Source organism: Vulpes lagopus, chromosome 23 (assembly GCF_018345385.1).
Source record: "Vulpes lagopus strain Blue_001 chromosome 23, ASM1834538v1, whole genome shotgun sequence".
Classification (NCBI taxonomy): Eukaryota; Metazoa; Chordata; class Mammalia; order Carnivora; family Canidae; genus Vulpes; species Vulpes lagopus.
The window spans coordinates 32,208,262-32,230,329 of NC_054846.1; the positions used below are offsets into that span (position 1 = coordinate 32,208,262).

The 22,068-nt window shown below is 37.4% G+C and overlaps 1 long non-coding RNA gene across 3 annotated transcripts in view; it reads left to right on the top strand.

Moving 5' to 3' along the window:
* LOC121481668 overlaps positions 1–22,068 on the top strand; it is a 99,570-nt gene that overhangs the window by 15,587 nt on the left and 61,915 nt on the right. For 2 of the 3 annotated variants that reach the window (XR_005985338.1, XR_005985337.1), the window contains exon 2: positions 15,027–15,142. The exons of the other annotated variant lie outside the window; for it this stretch is intronic. This is a non-coding gene — a long non-coding RNA (uncharacterized LOC121481668). The remainder of the gene's footprint in view (positions 1–15,026; positions 15,143–22,068) is intronic. 3 annotated transcript variants of the gene reach the window in all.

The window sequence follows — 22,068 nt, forward strand, 5'->3', positions numbered from 1 at the left end:
CCTGCAATAGGCCCAAGTTTTCATAATATTACAGTGCAGTTTCTCCAAGAAACTGGAACACATCTCAGAGAGTGAGTGTGTCTAGGTCTAACACGAAACACATTAGGCCTCCCGAATTTTCACCATTTGTTCATGAAAACAATGATCTTGCCCCGCGCTTTGAATGACTCAGGAGAGAGGCCCCTCTCCTCAGGTGGGGCTACTAGCTCTCTTCAAACCCCCTCGCTGCCAAGCCTGTTCCTTTAGAGAGTCAATATTCCAGAAGTGCGTTTGTGGTCTGCTCTGGATTCTGAGAATGCCTCGTAAATTTTTTCTGAATGTCACAACTCTTGTCTTTCAGGAATTACCAATATTTACAGGAGGGAAAAATGTTAATTTGGGCATTTACGTTTTTGTTTGCCTCCCACTGTTACTACCCTTTCCGGACCATCTCCCTCACCTGACCATGGTAATATTTCCAAGCTATTAATGTGGTTAGTCATGTTAGTTTTTTTCTTAGAAACCTCCTTTGGCTCCCCTTTACCTTCAATATCATATATATATATATATATATATATATATATATATATATACCAACTGATTTTTATTTTTGACTGTGATTCTGAACCTACTTCTCTGCCTTCATGTCCCTTCATTCCCTCATGCCCCGGACCACCTATGTCTCAACTTGGCTACATTCCATGCTATTTTATAAACCCCACAGCCTTAATCTTGTACCTTTGTACATACTTGTCTTTCCGTTTGTGATACACTCCACTCCTCAGGCAAACTATTTATCTCCCAGGAAGCAGTTCAAATGCCATCTTCTCAGGGAAGCTTTTCCAAGGCTCTCCTTTCATGCTCTTACAATACTTTTTTTCATCCCTCCATTTCAATACTTCTTTTCAGTGTGATTTTTTAAAGATTTATTTTATTTTTTCATTCATGAGAGACACACACACAGAGAGTGGCAAAGACACAGGCAGAGGGAAAAGCAGGCTCCCCATGGGGAGCCTCATGTGGGACTCGAACCCAGGTCCCCAGGATAACACCCTGGGCTGAAGGCAACTCTAAACCACTGAGCCACCTGGGCTGCCCATTCAGTGCGATTTTAAATGTCTGTAATATTTCTATCTCTTCTTATTTTTTTTGACTTTTCTAGAGCATTTCATATTGCCAAGCATACTTTTAGTGCTCTGCAAATGCACTTTGATTGAATAAAAATAAATGAATGTTTCATGGATTTTTAGACTTTTTTTTTTTTCTTTTTTGAGGAGTGCTCAGTCCATGACATACTGTTTAATAAGAGAACTCCTCTCTGATAATGAGGAACTTGGGCAAAGGGAGAAGGAGAGAGAATCTTAAGCAGGCTCCACGCCCAGTGCTTGGGGCTCAAACGCACAACCCTGAGATCCTGACCTGAGCGGAAATGAAGGGTCAGATGCCTAACTGACTAAGTCAGGCAGGTGCCCCCATCATCTATCTTAATGAGATTTTCAGCTCTTTCTCAACAGTCGAGTTTTGAAAACTCTTCTGATATGAGATGATGAGTGGTAGTAAAGAGGGATCCAAGTTCTAGGAAATGCCAGCAATTAAGAATTATGAAAATACCAAACACTTATGCCAATTTGATTTTCTTCAGTATTGCACACAATTCTGTGAACATATGAGACCTGAAAAAAACAATGACAAAGAAGCCACCCAGGCCCTGATGTCAAAGCAGAGCTGAGCCTGTTCCTCTTGAAGTGCACACTGAGCTAGTACATGGAGTCACTGATGTTTGAGCAATTTCCTGCTCTCCTGAGAGCAGGATGCAGGACTGCCCTGATTCTCTGCTCTCTGCCAGAATGCCCAAGCACAGCTCAGGTCACCCAGGACCTGAAGAAACAAACCCTTGAGTTGGTTGCATTTCCTCACAGGGTACTAAGCAATATTTGCTCTAAGTTCAATCCCAAAACAACTAAGCAAAATTGAGCATCACAGGAACATATTATGGTTAGTCCAAGATATTTGTCCTTGGAATAATTGACTTGTCTCTGTCCACATGATGGTCAGATTTCTTCTCCAGATTTCCATTTTAACATTCTGCCTTGAAACTATAGAGACCTTCTACTCTTTTATTGAAATTGATATCATCTACCATGAAATTCTCTATCAAAAGTCCCTTTTGGTTGAGGGAGAGAAGGACAACTTAGCATATCTCCAATTCTCTATAGGTCATCAATCCTATATTTTTTTCTGCAGTCCTGAAAGAAAAAGATTTTTCATACATTTTTTTATACTTCAGTTCTGATTTTAAATAATCCTATCTCCTGATGGGATTTATAGAAAAAAATGGGGAATTTTAAACTCCCAGATGTTATCAGCAAAAAGAAATTAGGATCTAGATATTGAGGTCAGCTATTAGGAATTGGGGTTGAGATATTCTAAAATTTCACAATTTTTATGTAAATATAGATTGTACTGGATATTCAGGGAGACTTGCTCAATATAAAGATTCAAATTCTCTTCAATCTCTGGAATATTGACATATTTGTCTACTATGACTCCAAAATGCACTGTCTTGCTTACTGTAGCTTTATATTTAGTATACTTAAATAGCTATGAAAATATATATTCATTTATATTATATTATGCATATTATAACAGCTATATTAAAGTCTAGAAATCCGATAGTGTTATTCCTCCAATTTTGTTCTTTTTAAAAAAATGTTTTTACTCTCCTAAGTCATTTGTATTTCCATATGAATTTTTAAATCAGCGTGCCAATTTCTTCAAAAGTGCCTGCTGGGATTTGGTAAGGATTGCATTGAATCCATAGATCAATTTGGAAAGAATTGACATCTTAATGATAATGAATCTTCCAATCCAATCTTAACAGTAATGGACTTGGGAAGGAGAGAAGGTAAACCTCTGTGCTTTGATGTAATGATTTTACTGGAAGCTTTATGATCTTTATTTTTCTCTGTATCAATCTTCCCCTGCTAACTTCTAACATAGAAAGTTTCAACTATTCTCAAATAAACAATATCCATTTCACTTAACACAGTTGTCTTTCCTAACTAATCCCTTTTTTTCCTGCACAGCCAAATGAATGGAACCAAATTACTCTCAATACATTTTCATTACTTACATCCTTGAGATCCAGTTTTGCCACAACTCTACGCCATTAGTTCTTGGTGTCCTATCCCACTCAAAAACTGTTGCTCTATTTCTTAGTCCTACAGTTTGTAACCTTTTGGTATCATTTCACTGCTGTCTTTTTTCCTCTCTGTAAATCTCTCTTTCCCTTTTGAATCTTAAGGACAATATTTCCCAGGTTCTGAGCCCCCCACTTTTGACTATCCTTTATGCCAGCTACAAGATCGAGCATATTTCTTTTTCTATTAAAGATTTTATTTATTTATTTATTTATTTATTTATTTATTTATTTATTTGGCAGCAAGGTAAAAGGCAGTGGGAGTGGGAAAGAAAGAATCCCAAGCAGACTCCAAGCTGAGCTTGAAGCCCAACATGGGGCCTGATCCCATGACCCTGAGCCAAAATCAAGATTTGGACCCTCAATTGATTGAACCACCTAGGTACCCTCTAGCATAATATTTCTTAAAATGTATTCTAGAAAGCACTAGCACTTTGGGATATTAACTGGCAAAAAACGCTGAAAGGAAGGAAGGATAGAAGGGGGAAGGAAGAAAGAAGAGAGAGAGCAAGAGAAAGAAAGAAGAAAAGGAAGGTAGGAAGGAAAGAAGGAAGGAAGGAAAAGAAATAATCCAATCAGTTTAGGCAACATAAGCTCAAGAGTCCTGACTGTAAAGGCTTTTAATATGCTATTGGCCATCATACAAGATATGGAAGAAATTACAACATCTGGCATTTACCAAACATGTAAGCCTGGTGATACAAGCCCTGGGAGAGTAATAAGGCACTGAAAGTTGCCATGCCTACCAGAGGGACCCGAGTAAATCAAGTATCCATTCCTTAGTTTCCTCTTCTTTTATTCTTATATAATTTTTCCAGTCTCATCTTTGGAATTCAGCATACATTTTATTATTCAATAAATATTAATTCAAATTTCTCATCTTTACTGAACTATTATTCATCAATAAATTATAATGATCTCAAGGTTTCAGCATTATATTCCCTAACTTGAGAGATATTTCTCTCCTAGCAGTGAATGGGATTACTTTTAGTTTTAAAAATAATTTTGAGGGAAAGAGCAGGGGTGAAAATGGTAGTGAGAAAGCAAAATCACCTTGGAGGAGTGCAGACTCCTGAATTATAGAAATATTCCAACCTTCCATTCTGTGGTCAAAGGGAAAAACTGGATCTCGAGGTACCAATTATGGTTTATATCTGGTATGTTCAAGATGACTAGAAGTATCTGCTTTAAGATGCAGAATATTGTGGTCAGACTAGGAACTAGAGCTGCACTTAAAAATGTTTTAGCAACTAGATCAAACCGAGCTCCCTCACACCCAAAAAAATGACTTCAAATTCTAGTTTTCAGTTGTTGTGACGAAGTGGGCTAATCAATAATAAATTGCAGTCAGTCCAGGGGCTATTCTGACTTTTTAAAAATTCTGCCTTCTTTGATCAATATGGTATCTGCCTTCTTTATGGAATGATATCAGAAGTGATGCTCTCTGTCTCCCACAGGAAAAGGTGACAAGAGGTACCAAGGTCCATCCACATTTATGAAATCAAGAGCATAGATGATACCATTTGGAATTTAAGAACCAAGAGGGACAAAAAAGAAACAAGTATCTATTAATTTAAAAAATTGTTTTTGTGAAGGAAAACAAAAAAATGCAAGAGCATTCATGTTTAATAATGAAAGGGATAGGGCATAGATTTTTGAGTTCATCTTACATGTGATTTATTCAACAAACTTCCTATACTGATTTTAACTTGGGTTTTTCAACTCATATGTTGCTTCATATTTACTGCCAAAATAAATATGCTTTCCATTTTGTTTTAAGATGGAAGGCGTGGGTATTTAATCAATGTTAAATGAATATTACAAACATTTATCTGGAATAAAAAATATGAGGTACTACAAAAAAGGAAATATAGTTTTTTCTTATTAATCATTTAAAGATATTTGATAGTTGTTCTAGCTGCTGGCTGTTGTAGAGTATTAAAATCTTTTCTACTATTTTTTTCTAATATTTAAGAATAATGAATGGCTTAGAGTTTAGCAGGGTCAGCTGTTATGGTATAGAATCATGCAACAGGAAAGATTGACTAATATGTTGTTTCATTTTAGGAAAATTAAACATTTTTCTTTTTGAAATCCTTATTATTAACTGTGATTTGCCATGAGAATGTCCTATAAAGCCCTGGGAGAATGATTTTCACTGGAAAGCTAATCATAGATCCAGGTCCTCCAAAGTATGCTTTAAGTTAAGCCATTTATGGCAAAGGAATTAACATTTTTAGAGCATGTGATGGTCAATTTTATATGTCAACTTGGATAGCCTATAGTAACCAATTATTCAGTTAAACATTCATCTTGATGTTGCTGTGAAGGTTTTTGGTAAATGAGATTAACATCTAACAAGAGTTGACTCGAGGTGAAGGAGATTATCCTGCATAAGTTAGGTGGGCCTGATGCAGTCAGTTGCAAGTCAGTCTCCTTTTAGAGGAGAATTGAGATTTCACTGAAAAGAAGAAATTCCACTGGCAACTGCAGCTTCAGCTCCTGCTCCAGAGTTTCTAGCTTACCATATATATGGGTTTTGGACTTGCCTGGCTAGTCAATCGCACCATCCAGTTCTTGTGATAAATTATATAGATTATATATGAATATATATTATATATTCATTTTATATGTATTCATACAAACACATATATACACGCTATATATGTATAGACAGGTGTCTGCTGTTAGAGGATTTTGCGTCTAATTGTGAAATATATAAATATATTCATTTCTTTTTTGTTGAAGAACAATTGCACATATATATTTGTGTGTGTGTGTGTGTCCCTGTGTGTGTATCCCACTGGTTCTGTTCCTTCGGTGGAACCCTGATTGGCACAGGGCACATACTTTGCAATGTCCGGCTTTTCCTCAAAGACACTTTCCTGACATCTTAAAGTTTGTACCTTCCCCTTTCCATCACTATCTAGAACAGCATTAAGCCTATTTTCTTCATAAAATTTATGACAATGTGGGAGGTTTTTAAAATTTATTTAATTTTTAAAATGTCTTTCAGCACAACTAAAATAAAATTTGCTGAGGTTAGGCACCCTAATCTGCTCATCCATTGATGTATCCTCCAGACTGGCTCATAGCAAGAGCTCAGTTAGTTGGATGAATGAAAATAAATAGATTATCTCATTTAATCCTCATAAAGTCTCTATAATGTGAAATCTATGATCCCCATTTTACCAACCTCAGAGAAATTAAGTGATTTACCTCAAGTCACATAACTAGTGAGTGAGGGATCTGAGATTTTAACCCAAATGTCCCATTTCCAAAATCCATTCTATTTCCATTATATAATGTTGACTGATTTGTCTTTTTGGGAAACTTAACATCTACAGTGTATCAAGCTCTTAAGTAAGCACTGTGGAGAACACAGAAAGGAATCACAAACAATGTGATCAGATGTACAAGTAGGTCTATCACTCAGCCCTGTGCACACAGGTAGACAAAGCAATTGTTTTGGTGGGACTCCTGCTCAGGAGGCCAGCAGGAGGCAAGGGACTTTGGTGCTAAGGAAACTATTCAAATGGGCCTTGGGGGGTGGGACTGGAGTTAGGCAGAAGTTCAATTTAAATACAAGAAGTAAAATTGGTGAAGACACATAACACTTGCATGTCATGAATAAGAAAGTGTCAAAATTCAAGTCCCTTTAGAGTATGTGGGTGGGGGGATTGATAGGAGACCACATATGGAATAGACTTGAATTCTGAACCTAACCCTGTGTGTCATGGTAGTGAGCATGCTAGCTCACACTTTGTGTGTTTGTTTCTTTTTGACAGTGCAAGTTGTCATTTAAACATTGTTAGCAAATTTGATTTTTGAAGGTGGAGACATTAATTACTATCATTGGAATGAAAGGACTTTCTCATTGGTCAGTATGTTATTCCAGTTTCCTAGGAAACAAATACTATGACATAATTAAATTTGTAAGAATTTTATCAGGGAACACACTTTGTAGGGGAGTGGGAGGGTGGGGAAATGGAGAGGGATGTAGGTGAGACTGGGAGAACGGTGTGAACATGATTCTGATATGACCCCTAGTGAAGGATAGAGGGTGGGGAGATTGAGCAGAGGCATCCTGACTCTGTCCTACAACCTAAGGAATGTAAGCAAGGCCATCAGGAGTTCTTAAGTGAAAGCCAGCTATGGAGGAGTTCCTTGTTTTAGTCTTCCCATCATGCTCATGCTCAGTAGTTGACTGGGTGTAGCCTGGGGGAGGGGTGGCCCCACATCTGGGTCTTCAGTGACGTACTTCAGCTAGTCTGTGCCCTTACAAAAGAGTTTCTTTCTCAAAATTAGGAATCTAAGCTGGAGTCTCTCTGGGAATCATTATTTATTTGAGGGAGAGATGGTTGACCTTTGGTATAATTATTTTTCAATAAAAAGAAAATACCTTTATATCACAATCAGACACAAAGTCCTCCAATTGTATTAACAGTTGAGTGTCATTTTCCATTGAAATACCTATAACTGAAAATACATAACTTCTATGTCAAAATGAAGACATGGGCTGGCATATGGTATGCTATGGAATGGGAAAAGGGGGGAAAGATAAGAATTAACACTTATTGAGGGCTGTGCTCTTATTAAAATAAATATTTTCATGTTAGCCACTATCTTTATGTCCATTTTAGCAACGTCTAAACTGAGGCTTAGCGAACCTTAGACAACTACAAAGTCAGCAAAGTTGCGTTTGTGTCTCTGTCTCATGCTACTTTTTCTCTTTTCTCCACCTTTTTTTAGGGCAGTTTTAGGTTCACAGCAAAACAGAGGAAGGCACAGAGATTTCCCCCTAAACCCTCTGTACCTACACATGCATAACCTCCCCCATAATCCACATCTCCCGCTGGAGTGGTACATTTGTGACAACTGATGAACTTAACATGGACATCATAATTATCCAAAATCCATTGTTTACATTAGGGTTCATACATTCTGTGGTGTCATACATTCTGTGGGTTTCAATAAATGTAGAATAACTTGTTTCTGTCATTATGGGATTATACAGAGAGATTTTACCACCCTAAAAATCCTCTTTGCTTCATCTATCTCCATCCTCTACTCCTAGAAACCACTGGTCTATTTTACCTTCACTTATTCTTTCTTAAATGCTTTTCCTTCCTTTATGTAGATTTGAATTTCCGAGCTATATTATTTTCCTTCTTGCTAAAAAATGTTTGTTTGTTTAATATCTGTTTTTAATTTTAATATTTGTTTAATATCTGTTTTTTAAATATTTGTAATATTTTATGGCAAGACAAGTCTGCCGACAAAAAATTCTATTTTTATTTGCTTGGGAAAGTTTATTTCTTCTTTGCTTTTGGAGGATAATTTTGCAGGGTAAAGAATTCTAGGTTAGTGGTTTCTTGGTTTTTTTTCCCCTTTTTATCTGTGCTCTCTATAACTGTTCTCGCCTCCCACCTGGCCTCCACTTCTTTCAAACATGTTTCTTTATCTTTGATTTTCTGTTGTTTGAAAATGAATGACAGAGTGTAGTTTGGGTATTTATCCTGCTGAGTGTTCTCAGAGTTCCCTGAATTTGTCCTTTGGTGTCTGACATTAATTTTGGGAAATTCTGTCATTATTGATTCAAATATTTCTTCTGTTCCTTTCTTTCTTTCTTTCTTTTTCCTTCTGGTTCTTTTTTTTTTTTTTTTAAGATTTTATTTATCTATTTGAGAGAAAGAGAGAGGGAGCACAAGCAGGGGGCAGCAGCAGAGGAAGAGGGAGAAGCAGGCTCCTCACTGAGCAGGAAGCCTGATGCAGGGCTTAATCCCAGGACCTTGAGATCATGACCTGAGCTGAAGGCAGATGCGTAACCAACTGGGCCACTGAGGCACCCCCTTTCTGGTTCTATCTTATGCATATATTACACCTTTTGTAGCTGTTCCCACAGTTCATGGATAATCTGTTTTCTAGCTTTTGTTCTTTTGCTTTTTTGTTTTTGTTTTTTCCCTTGTCTTTAGTCTGTTTTCTCTTTCCTTTTTGGTGTTTGAGTGCCCTATTGATATATCCTCTAGCTGAGAGATTCTTTCCTCAGCTGTGAAACAGCTACAGCGTTACAGTGGTTTTTTGTTGATGTTGTTTTTATCTCAAGCATTTCTTTTCAGTTCTTTCTTAGGATATCCTTCCCTTTTCACATTCTTCATCCATTCTTGCATGTTGTTTATCCATTGGAGCCCTTAGCATGTTAATCATGATTTTTTAAAATTTCTGGTCTGGTAATTCCAATACCTGTGCCATGTCTGATTCTTCTCCTGCCTCTGTCTTTCCCAATGGTGTTTTTGATGCCCTGTAATTTTTTTCTAGATATCCAGACATGATGTTTTGAGTAAAACAGTGACTGTAAATAGGACTTTAGAAATGTGATGAGATGTGAGGGTCAGGGAAAACATTCAATAGTCCTGTGATTGGGTCTCAGTCTTTTAGTGACTCGGGAGCAGAAACTTCACAAGAGTCTCTCAATTGCTCTTGTTTTTGTTTTTCCTCTCAATTAGGTGAGCAGGATGACTAGAGTGGAGTAGAGTAGAGTTGGGGATTTTTCCCAGGTCCATTAGGCTCTAGTAACACCCTCGTAGGTTAGGCTCTAGGTAGCTAGTTTTCCCTGATAGCAGGTCCTGTGAAGACCAGAGTGCTCTGACATATTTCAAAATTGTGCCTTTTCCTTTCCCCCTGCCAGAAGCAGGAGGGGATTTTTTCCCTAATATTTACTGTGGGAATCTTGTTTTTGGAGGTCAATCTCACAGGATTGTGGGGTCCTGTATGACAGGGTCACCCTGGAGTTTTTAACTCTCAAAGTGGTCTGCCCTGAGTCTTCATCAATTCATCAGCTAAAATTTAGGTTTTCTCACTGGGCCACTGGCTCCTGGAGCAGCATCTATGAGGGTGTCTCTGCCCTGTCAGCCATATTCTCTGTGTGTGCTCGTCTGACTCTCCAACCCACAGAGGCAGCAGTTTGCCCTATGTCCTCCTCTCTCTTACTGATCCAAGAATGGTTATTGATTTTTCAGGGTTTTCACCTTTTTGCTTGTTAAGACAGAGCAGTGACTCTCAAGTTCCTTAAGTGTGGATCTGGAAACTGGACCTCCCATGCTGCTTTTAGATAATGTGTGAGTGGCACGTATGTCATCTGAGGATAAGGAGGGAAGAAAGGAAAGAGTGGAGTTCAGAAGACAGCATTTCACTTCTTAATTTTCCCTGGGTCAGTGTTGCATCTCTTTAACTGGGAGGGTAGTTTTGGAGGCGATGCATGACACCACAGGGGAACAAATAGAAACTGGGTGAGGAGGCATATAGGAGGTGAGAGAATGAAGGGGCTGGTGCCATGAGGAGAGAGGCTACATCCTCCTCCTTACAGACTGGTAGAAATGAATTGCAGAGTCTTGAGTGCCCTTAAATTTAAAATTTAGGTTCTTGGCTATTATTAGTTCTATGTATCTTGCAGACTTGAGGTTTATTAATGACTTATTACCATATTGGTTAATATTAGTACAACAGGACCTTCCCATTTGTCATTTATTCCTTGAACCAGTTTTCACTGCCTGTGGGCCAGGCCTACTCTATTAGGGGCTGAGAACACTGCAGGAAGGAGGCCAGATGTGATCCTTACCCTCACAGGGCCTACTTTTAAGTGACTGTGTAGAAGCTGCTTTTATCAAAACTAGCTATATTGCAATAGCCTGTATGCAATTTTTGAGAATCCTAATCGTATTTCTGAGCAATCCTGTCCCTCACTCCTCCTACACCCACATACACACATACTCATTATCCTCTGGCTATCAGAATTGTTTTTCTCACAGCATCTGATACGACCTTAAATACCACCCATAGCTACCCATGAACTCCAGACATAACCTGACCTAGAAAGTTTTTTTCTAGTCTTATCTCTGGCCATCCACCAGATCCCCCACCCCATCTCGTATTCCAACCACATAGAGATACTTCAGATTCACCCAATTTTCCCAATTTTTGTATGTGCTATCCCTTTTACATGAATGCTTTACTTCATTTCCTTCATCAAGTAAACTGATATCAGTTATGAGCGAATTCAGATGTCCTTTCATCTAAGAAATCTTCACTCTTTCCTCCAGGAAACTGTTCATCTCTCCTCTGGAGTCATGATTTATATTCACATATGTTATGACAAATATACATGGCATTGTAATCATTTGCCTAAACTATATTTTCCCCCTTTGTTCCTCTATGAGACTGTGTCTTGTTTTTGAAACTTTAGTGCTAGCAGAATTCCTGCAACATAGTAGAGAGTAAATTAATGGTTAGTTGATCTGATTCCACTTGAATGAAGATTGTGGTTAAGAATACTCAGTTTTGATGTTTTGTGGTGGGTATTAATTCTCATTCAGAAACATCATTTAATTAAATAAGAGTACCTGGTTCTTATTTTTTTATGATTAAATATTTAGATGTATAGATTTATATCGGAGTAAGTTACCTTATGAGAATTGTAATAAATCATTCTCAATATTTTGTTAATTCTGATTTGGGGCAAAGACTAGGTTTTTGAAAATAAAATATGATGAGTGAGAAGTGCTTAACATTTTAACGTTTCAAATACTATAATGTGATTTACCTCAAATCCAGGATTTGGGCAAAGGTTACTCCAGAGATATATGAAAATCCCCACACTCTTCTAAAATAACTGAATGTAGGCCACTCCTGAGGCTGTTTATTTTTACATGATATACAATGAAAACACTATAATTAAGAATGGGTAAACCCAGCTGTGCTTTGGGTTTATCAAATTTCTTAACGTTGTTTTTGACTATTTGGAGTCTGTGAAGAGTAAAGCCTACTTTTCCAAGAATTTTCCCTCGATTTTTAAATCAGTGTTTATTTTAAAAGAAGTATAATCCATATGGTTTTGATTCCTCCACACTTAACTCATCCAAATGCAGTTCTGCAAGAACTATTTGAAGTCGAAAGCTTTTTGAAATTTTTATGAGCTTTTTTTGTCTTTTTTTTCCCCCTCAGAAGAGGAAGCAATACTTTGCCAAGTGTAAACAAAGCTAATCACCAAACAGTTTTATGTTCTAAAATAATGAAACTGGATTGGGTGCAGAATTTGACAAAATAGTTCACTTATCCCTAGTGAAATTGTTGTCTAAACTCATACATAGACCGCCTTCTCTAAAGGAGGGCCAGACGACGCCAGCACTATACCATCCAGACTTTCAGATCTCACATAGTTCAGCAGCTAACTGAGTTGTTTCCCAGCCAGGTTTTACTTATAATATCTTTATTTTGCCATAAAAGCCACCTAAGTGCAATATTAAATATCATGACAGCTGAGAAAAGCTATTGATAGGGCCTGTAAATGGAGAAGCAATACCGCATCTATGAATGAGTGCTTCTAGGGATTGTTAGACCTGCGTAGGAAATCAAGGAGGAAAAAAATACAAGATTCTGGATGCTTCCAAAGTTGCACCTAGAAGAGCTATTGGCAAACTATAACTTGGAGATTAAAAACCGCCTGCTAACTGTTCTTGTAAATAAAGTTTTATTAGAACATGTCCACATCCACTCATCTACGTATTAACTATGGCTATTTTTTTTGCCCTAATGACAAAGTTTTGTAGTTGTTTATTTTTTTTTTAATATTTTATTTATTTATTCATGAGAGACACACAGAGAGAGGCAGAGACATAAGCAGAGAGAGAAGCAGGCTCCATGCAGGGAGCCTGATGCCGGACTCAATCCCAGGACCCAAGGATTATGCCTTGGACTGAAGGCAGACACTCAACCACTGAGCCACCCAGGAGTCCCTTTAGTTGTGACAGAACCATATGGAGGGCAAAGCCCAAAACATTTACTACCTGGACTTTTACAGAAAAAGATTATGGATTCCGATTCAGGTGATACTAATAACCCTTACCTCCTCAGCTCTGGAAATTATACAAAACTCCTCTGAAAGTCATATTCCCACTCTAGATCAAGGATTAGAAGTATATTTTAAAAATAGAGATTTTTAAAAAGGAAATATCAGAAGACAAGTATATGTAGTAAATATATGTTATTGTTCACATAACAGTAAAAATAGATTTATTTACCAATAATATCCCACATTCTGATATCTCTACAACCAAATATTTTGGGGATTTGTAAAGTACATGCAATTCTCTCAGCATGAAGGTATTCATGGTTGGATATCTCTAGTGAAGTGATTGTTTTTTTCCTTCAATTATTAATGTAACAGAAAAATAATAGTCAGATTTTTTAAAACTTACTTTGTGCTAGCACCTACAATGTTTCTTCCTGCATTATTACATTTCATCTTCACAAAAGCACTTTCCTGGGTTATTTAAACTCTAGAGATTTCAATTTATTATTTTGTAAAATAATATTATCTGCTTCTTAGGGCTATTTTGAGAGTCAAAAAAATTAATACTTATATGGTCCCTAGGAGAAAGCCTGTGATCTGCTTATGTCTCTGCCTCTCTCTCTGTGTCTCTCATGAATAAATAAATAAAGTATTTTTAAAAATGTAGATACACAGTATCATGTATATGTGTGTATATATGTGTATGTGTATATGTACACACATATATATGGTGTGAGAATTTGAACTGATGGTTTGATGAGGAGTCTTGAGAATCCAGTGATGATTGGGGTAGGACAGTTGATGACATGAGAGCTATGGATTGATGGCCACGTTGAGGCTAGGGGCTTGGAAGAAGTATCGATGCACAAGCAGATAGTCTTGCTAAATAAGTTGTTTTGGCTGATTTATCTTCTAAAGAACAACTATTTCTTGGCCCATGTAGCTTTGTTTTTGCCTATCCTAGGTATTGTTTACCACAAAAGCAGAAAAGTTCGTTGGCTTAGTTTTCACATTGTATGTAATCGTTAATTATGTGTCAGCAATTTTCATTATTATGGTTTTTTATTTTTTTTGATTTTTTTATTTTTTATTTTATTTATTTATGATAGTCATACAGAGAGAAAGAGAGAGAGGCAGAGACACAGGCAGAGGGAGAAGCAGGCTCCATGCTCCGGGAGCCTGATGTGGGATTCGATCCCGGGTCTCCAGGATCGCGCCCTGGGCCAAAGACAGGCGCCAAACCGCTGCGCCACCCAGGGATCCCATTATTATGGTTTTTTAAAAAAGATTTTATTTATTTGATCATGAGAGACACAGAGAGAGAGGCAGAGATCCTGGGACTCTGGGATCACAACCTGAGCCGAAGACAGACGTTCAATCACTGGGCCACCCAGGTGTCCCTCATTATAATGTTTTATTATTATTATTATTTTAGAGATGAGGTAGTTGAGACTTAGGAAAGTTAGATAATTGCCCAAAGTCACACAGTCCAGACATCATTATGGCCCATATATAATTCAATTCCCTGCAGTTGAAAGACTGTGGTCTCTTATGGTCTCTCCTCTGGGAACCATTCTTAGCTCAAAGTTGCTCTTAGCTCCCAGCCACAAGACCCTCTCACCGAATGGCAGCTCACTTCTCCAAAGCCAGCAGGAGAATCTTGTTTTGGAGTCTTGCTCCAATTTGCTAAGACTGAGTATTATATATCAGAATCAAGAGGGTAACTATCTCAACACCCTTGCTAAATAACATAACCTAATCAAGGGGGTGGCTTTGCTATATTCTATTGGCTAGAAACAAGTCACAGGTTTTCCCTTTGCTCATGGAATTATACAAGGGCATGACTTGCTGGAGGGTCACTTTAGGATATCTCAGTCATCTCTGCTTTGGGTGACATGGTCTTATTCCTGGCTCCCAGGAGCCTGGGTTGTGATTATCCAACTGGTGCTTATCAGCTTCACAATGCATTTTTTCCTACCTCTGTTTCCTCTAACACCATAGGGTCTATTAAGACATGGGACTAAGGTGCTGTGCTGTTGGTACCACAGGCTGGACATACTACCAAGACTTTCCTTCTCTGAATTCTGCACGAAGCTAGCAACTTTCCATATCAGCAGGTAAATGGGCCAGAACAGAATTCTTATATAAAGAATGTGTTGCCACCATAACCCTAAGGAACTTATCAGGCACCGTGCTATCTTCTTTGTTGTAGAAGCTGTAAGATGCAGCGATTTCTTTTATTTTTGAAGTGCTATCCAAGCACAGCCATGACCACTAACCTCCTAAAACTATACTGAAGTGATAGGTCTAAGAATCTTCATCGAGTTTATCTCCTGCTCTCTGAAGTACATGTTATCTTACCAAGGTTTCTAATACACTAACCCCTTCTTGCCTGTGCAATCAGCATGATGTTGTCAATATAATGGATCTGTATGATGATCTGCAGAGTGCTCAGTGATCCAGAGATCTTTAAGCTCTATTTTGTCACAGGAGGGAGTGAGGCTAATATAGCTGATTCAAAAGTGTAAATGAATACTGTTGCACATAAGTGCAAACTGTTTCTGATCCTCTTTTCATATTGAAATACAAAAGAATACATTTGCCAAGTTAATGACTCCATTCCACAGACCTGAGACCTTATTAATTTGTTGTGGCAGATACTGTGATCCGTCCTAATTGCTTGAGCTTGTAGTGGCCATTATCTGGGATCCATCTTGTTTCTTCCAGGGCCAGATTGGTGAACAAAATAGAAGTTATGATATTGATCACCTTTCTAGTTTTTATTGATGGCACTAATTTTTGCTGTGTTCTCCTGACTCCTCAATGTGATGTAGTTTTTAATTTGCTATCTTGGCCACATGGAGTTAGTTTCAGTGGTTTCCAGTTGGGCTTCCCCACTATGATGGCTGTTACCCCACCAGCCAAGGACCCAGTGTGGGGTTACTCCAAACTCCCACTGTATCAATTTCAACCACATGCCCAGGCTCTGGAGAAATGATGATGGTCAGAAACCCAATGGTACCACTGTGAGCTGGGCTTTAGTCAGTTCTCCATTCATTTCCTTGCTTCTATAAGCTCCCATTCTAACAAAAAGATCATGGAAATGCTCTGGATCTCTAGCTATCAAAGTCAGCTCAGACCTTGTGTCTAATACTTCTTGAGTTATATTTTCCCAGTGTACCATCACTTGAGAAGTGGGCATGAGTCCCTTTGGGAAAAGGCAGAGATTCATTACATTAATTACTTGCTGTAGTGTTGCATAATCCTTTATGCTAAAGACACAGCTATGTTTTCAGTCAGTAGGCTCCAGATCTGGAAACCAGTTCAGCACTGTGAAAGGAATTGTGGCTTTGTATCTGGAAGACTGCCTTCAATCTCCTATCCCTCTATTCTTGATTATTTCTGGTTGTATATGTGAATGAGCCATTTCTTTGGCTGCCTGTCTGTTCTGTCCTTAGGGACACTATGTTCTATTAACCAGCTCCATAACTCCCTGGAGGCCACACTCCTTTGTTGCTCCTCTGACCTTGGTAGACTTAATGGTACTTACAGTCCCCTGGCTTCTGCTGGTTAAAAGCTGCCACCTGGCCTCTATTTCTATGAAGTCCCATTGTCCCCAAGGATATTAACAAGCACCACTCTGGTCTGCAGGGAAGGACCAACACTAAATGCGCAAGTGATGCTGGTGCCATAATCACTGGTCCATTCCTAATTGTCTAGGCACATGGTGTATTCTAGGGCCTCCCATAAAATACAATTCTCTGATGGGTCTTCTAGCTTCGTATGTTGGTTCCAGCCAGTCCACTTTCCTTAGCTGCTTTATTACTTCTGTAGAGTAGATCTCTGCTAGGGAAAATCAAGCAATCCCACTTTGCTCAGCATTGGCCATGACTTCCCATGTTCTTATGGTTACCTTAGCAGCAGTTTTGCCCCATCCTCAGGGGTCCTTGGCAAGATTTTCACATTTTGTCTTTGGAGAATCAATGAATCCTTGCACTCCTTGATCAAGCACCCTCAAATCCAATATAGCCTGGATGGCTTTATTTATGGATTCTACTAAACATTTGTGGAAGATGTAATAGATACTAATTCTATATAGAGATAATTTTGCCTAGACAGTTGAAGTGGAGGTAATACTTCATAAGTATTCTGTGAAGTAGGCAGCCTAATAGGCAGCCTAACCTATTAGATAATTCTAAAACTCATATCAAAGTGAAAAAAAAATAAAAAGAGGTTAAAAACCCTTTGCAAAAGAGTAATAGGCTGGAAAATTTATATTATTTGACCTCAGATATCATACATCTACAGCAATCAAGACAGCATGGGGTTTGCCTAAAGGTAAACAAATAGATCATTATAATAGGTAGAATCCAGAAATGGACCTATACATATATCGTCAATTGATTTTTGACCAAAGTCCAAAAGCAATTTAGTGGAGAAACTTTTTTTTTTTTTTTTCAAAAAAATGGTGCTGGCACAATAGATATCCATGTGCAAGAGAGAGAACATTGTCCTTACCTTGCAAGAAACTAACACAAAATGGATCATGAACCTAAGCATAAAAACTTAAACTATAAGATTTATAAGTTCTCAAAAAAAAACAACTATAAAAGTTCTTTTAGGCAAAAATTTCTTAGATGCAATGTTAAAATTTTGATTAATTTTTAAAAATCATAAATTAGTTTTACTAAATAAAAAATAATAATAAGTAAACCTGTGCTCTAGGCTAGCATAAGAAAGAGTGGACTTTCCTCTGCAGAGAGGACACTGAAGTCACTTAGATCCAGGAATTTGTCTCTTAGGAGATTGAAAAGACAAGCCATAGACTGGGTATACATACTTTCAGAAGTTCCTGATAAAGGACTCGTATACATAATATATAGGGGACTTTCAAAATTCAATTATTAGGAAACAAACAACACAATAAAAAAAAAAAAGAAAAAGAAAAAGAGAAAGGTTTGAACAGCTTCTTTCCTAAAGATGTGTGGTAGACAAATAAGCAGAAGAGGAAAATCACAATTATGAAAGTGATAAAAATAGTAATAAATTTAGAAAGTTAAGACCTATAAGGAAATTCTTACTGAGTTAGGATCATCTAGTTTAGCAATTCAAGTTGGTTCTTCTCTCCAAGTTGGAGCCAGAATTAATCAAACTGTGGGATTATGTTAAATTAATATAGGTGAGATCTTTCTGCTACCATCTTTAGTTGTCTTTATTCATGGTTTTATGTTTGTGAGAGCAAAACGCAAAGTCAGGAATTATTTGGTTTAGCTAAGCACAGAGATTGATTTAATATTTGCTCTGGGAAGATACAAATTTTCTCTGCTGCTTTGCAGTTTGTTTATAATGTTTCTTCATTGTAAAACTGCAGAGGCCATTCCCATGGTAGTGATGGAGGGGATGGGTAGAGGGGAGTGCTTCTTGAATAACAAATCAGAGGAAGAGTCAAGAAATTATATTAAGCTGTTAACCTCAAATGGAAATGGTTTGATTATATGTTGGAACCATTTTTCTTGGAAGTATCAAGCGGCCTAGGGCTTGAAGGGAAGTAGCCAAGGGCAGATCCAGAGAGAAATCTGGGATTGAGTTCTAGAGTGGACTTAAAACCCCATCAGAAGAAGCAAAGAGGCCAACTGGCATCCAACTGAGTTGAAGTTTAAGACCTTGATTAGGCATATAAATCAACAACGGAAACGGCCAAAGAGCCTATTTATTCATTCAAAGCCTGCCTTATGCTTGGCATTAGCAGAAAGGGGAATACACCTGTGAACAGAAAAGACATGGCTTGTGAACTCAGAGTTTACAATCTGTAGTCAGCATTTGAGAATGTGAGAATAAGGCTCGCATACCAGTTCTTACTGCAAATTGGGTCCAGTTGCTAGAACTCAAATTCATAGAAGCCAGTGTTAACATTAGGGCACATTATACAAATTGAAATCAATCCCAAATACGTTGAAGAGTCATCCAGGTCTCTAGGAACTTTATATCCAGTTAATAAGGCCTAATTTTCTCCAAAAGTCTTCTCTTGGCCAAAGACTAGATATCAGACGTTGTAACCTTGGTACTAGCCCATCCATAAACCTTTTATGTGTCTTACAACTGGCTTTACACAGCATTTTAAATGAAGTATGTGTGCTATAAATTTCAAATTGTTAAAGCTTCTCATACACATCTTCAGCTAGGAAAATCAGGAAGTAAAGAGATATTTATTTATCTTATTTTTTTAAAGATTTTATTTATTTGAGAGAGATAGCAAGAGAGAGCATAAACCCGGGAGGAGAGGGAGAAGCAGGCTCCCTGCTGAGCTGGGAACCCTATGTCAGACTCCATCCCAGGACCCTGAGATCATGACCTGAGCTGAGGCAGCGGCCTAACCAACTGAGCCATCCAAGCACCCCTGGAAGTAAAAAAAACTTAGATGTTTCCATGACTTCAGAGTTTTCGTCTCATTTCTTTTCTCTTTATATGATAATTTAGAAATGCCTTCATTTCATTTGGTTGATCTTAAAGTTATTTAATTATTTTATTTACATTACCAAATAGGCCTCAAGTTTCTAACATGTATTTATTGTAGCATATTTGTAGTAAGTGATTTCCTGTTCTAATCCATTTTTAATAACTTCTCTAGCATTTGACATATTTTGGTAGGACATTAAAAACAAAGATTCACTTTTTGCCAAGTGGTTTTTTTTTTTTTTTTTTTTTTTTTTTTATGATAGTCACAGAGAGAGAGAGGCAGAGACACAGGCGGAGGAAGAAGCAGGCTCCATGCACCAGGAGCCTGATGTGGGATCAGATCCCGGGTCTCCAGGATCGCGCCCTGGGCCAAAGGCAGGCGCCAAACCGCTGCGCCACCCAGGGATCCCCTGTTTTTTTTTTTTTTTTTAATTAGTAAGTGTAATAACCTGGAGCTGTATGTTATACTGATAATAATTAATAATAATTTACTGAACACTTACTATGTGCAAAGCAGTATGCTAGTGCTTACACAGATAATTTAATTTGATCTTTAAAACAACTCCATAATGAAAGCATTATTGATAATTTAAATAGATTAAGAAGTTGAAATTCAAAAGAGTTAAGTAAACTGTACAAAACCCTACAGTCAATATGACTCCAGAAGTCCTTCATCTTAACCTCTGCACTGTATCACCTCACCACATTTAAAATCCCTTTGTTCTCAAGAAGAATCTAACATTCCAAACAGATGTTAATGTTATTATTATTCCTTGCTATTTCCACTCATGGTTTGACCTAAGTCTCGGGTCATTCCCAGCTTTGGTTGCATGTGAAATTGGCCAAGGAATAACATGCATAAAGGGAAGAGATTGTGATGAAATTTCTACTGACTTTACTGAGTGTCTCAGGACTTTAATGGAAGAAGTTTATTTCACATTTCAGAGGGAGGACGGATTCCTAGTAGTGTTTTATTGCAGAGTGTTCTGAGGCAACAGTGAAACTAGAAGGACCAATGTAATTGCATATGTTCCCAACTAAGGCACATTAGTCATGTTCTATTTTAGGAGAAGAGCCGGGTTTGGGATAGGCGAGAAACACAAGAGGAGTGATTGTACCCATAATTTGTTCTTTGTGAGATACGTAAGGTAAAGGTGGGATGTTAAACTTGTAAAACAACGTGAAATGAACATATCTTCATCTGAAGAGTATGTCTTCTGGTTTTTGCATTTTTCATGTCCAGCCATATATATATAACCACCTACTTAGTACAAAATTAATTGCTTATTTTTATTTTGGACCATCAGCAGTTTTTATATAGCTTGCTTGCTGTTTTGTTTTGTTTCACATAAGATTGAATGAATGCCATCTAGTGCATATTTCAGAACACAGATCCGGTTTATATTTTTTGTATTTAAATTTCAGAGTATTTAGCCTCATGATTGGCATGTAATACTAAAGAACTGAATAATTACATGATTATGGAAATAAATTTATTTCATAATTCGGAGCGATTGCATATTTGGGGAAGAATATCATTTTGTAAGGAATCGAGTCAGGCTCCTAAAATAGCATCATGCCCCCAGAAGTATTTTTGAGTATTCATTTGAAAAGAAAAATGCAAAACATGTGCTTAAAACCACTTTCTTTATTTTTAATCTTTTTAAATTTTATCTATTTTTTTAATCTTTTGTCTTTATCTTTAATAAATTCTGGTTAGATATGTTTTAGAATGTTATGATGTGGTCATTTGAGATTTGCACTTTGAGATGGGATGTATAGTTAGGGCTTTAGAAAAGATCAGTCCTTTGTCATGTTCTGTATTTTCTGATTGGAATGCTTGCTCTAGTAACAATTGAATGGACAATTTATTTCATTCAGCACAAAATTATTTATCATTAAGGAGAAGCAGGAAGCTGGCTAGTAATATGAATGAGAAAACTTTCCTAATTAGGCAGGAGACTAGCTTTCATGAAGATCCACATCCTCACATCCTGGCAAATTAATCTCTCTTAGCAGGAACTAGAAGGAGACTGGAAAGAGGATACTGTCTTTATCCTTCACAAAGAGCAGTGTTATTTTTGTGATAGTGGAGATGGAAGGAAGAGTGAGAAAAGAAAACCTCATTTTGCCTTTTGATCAGCTGAGTGTGAACTTCTTAGAGTAAGATGCCAGGTAGTATGTTGCTTTTATTGCTCATAACTCAAAGCCTTACAGAAGTTAGGTGTGTACATGTGTGTTTGTGTGTGTGTTAGACCTTTTCTCATGGTGGCTATTAGATTTTTCTCACTAGTAAGACAAACAAAAAGCATAGATCTTATGTAAAAAACAGAATCACAACGACATCACGAGGAAGAAAAGAAATATGATGTCAGTTTTATTTCAAGGAAATACAAAGAAGGAAGGCACATTTTTGACAAACCAGGGAATAAAAATAGAAGGGTATTAAAAGATAAGTACAGGAAGAATGATAAAAGTAACAAATTATGAAAAGGAGTTTATTACAAAATAAGTATTTGGTGGTTTTCTTTAATCTCATACTTTTTGGAGTTGCTTTGTGTTGTAATGCCAAGTTTTCACTGTTTGA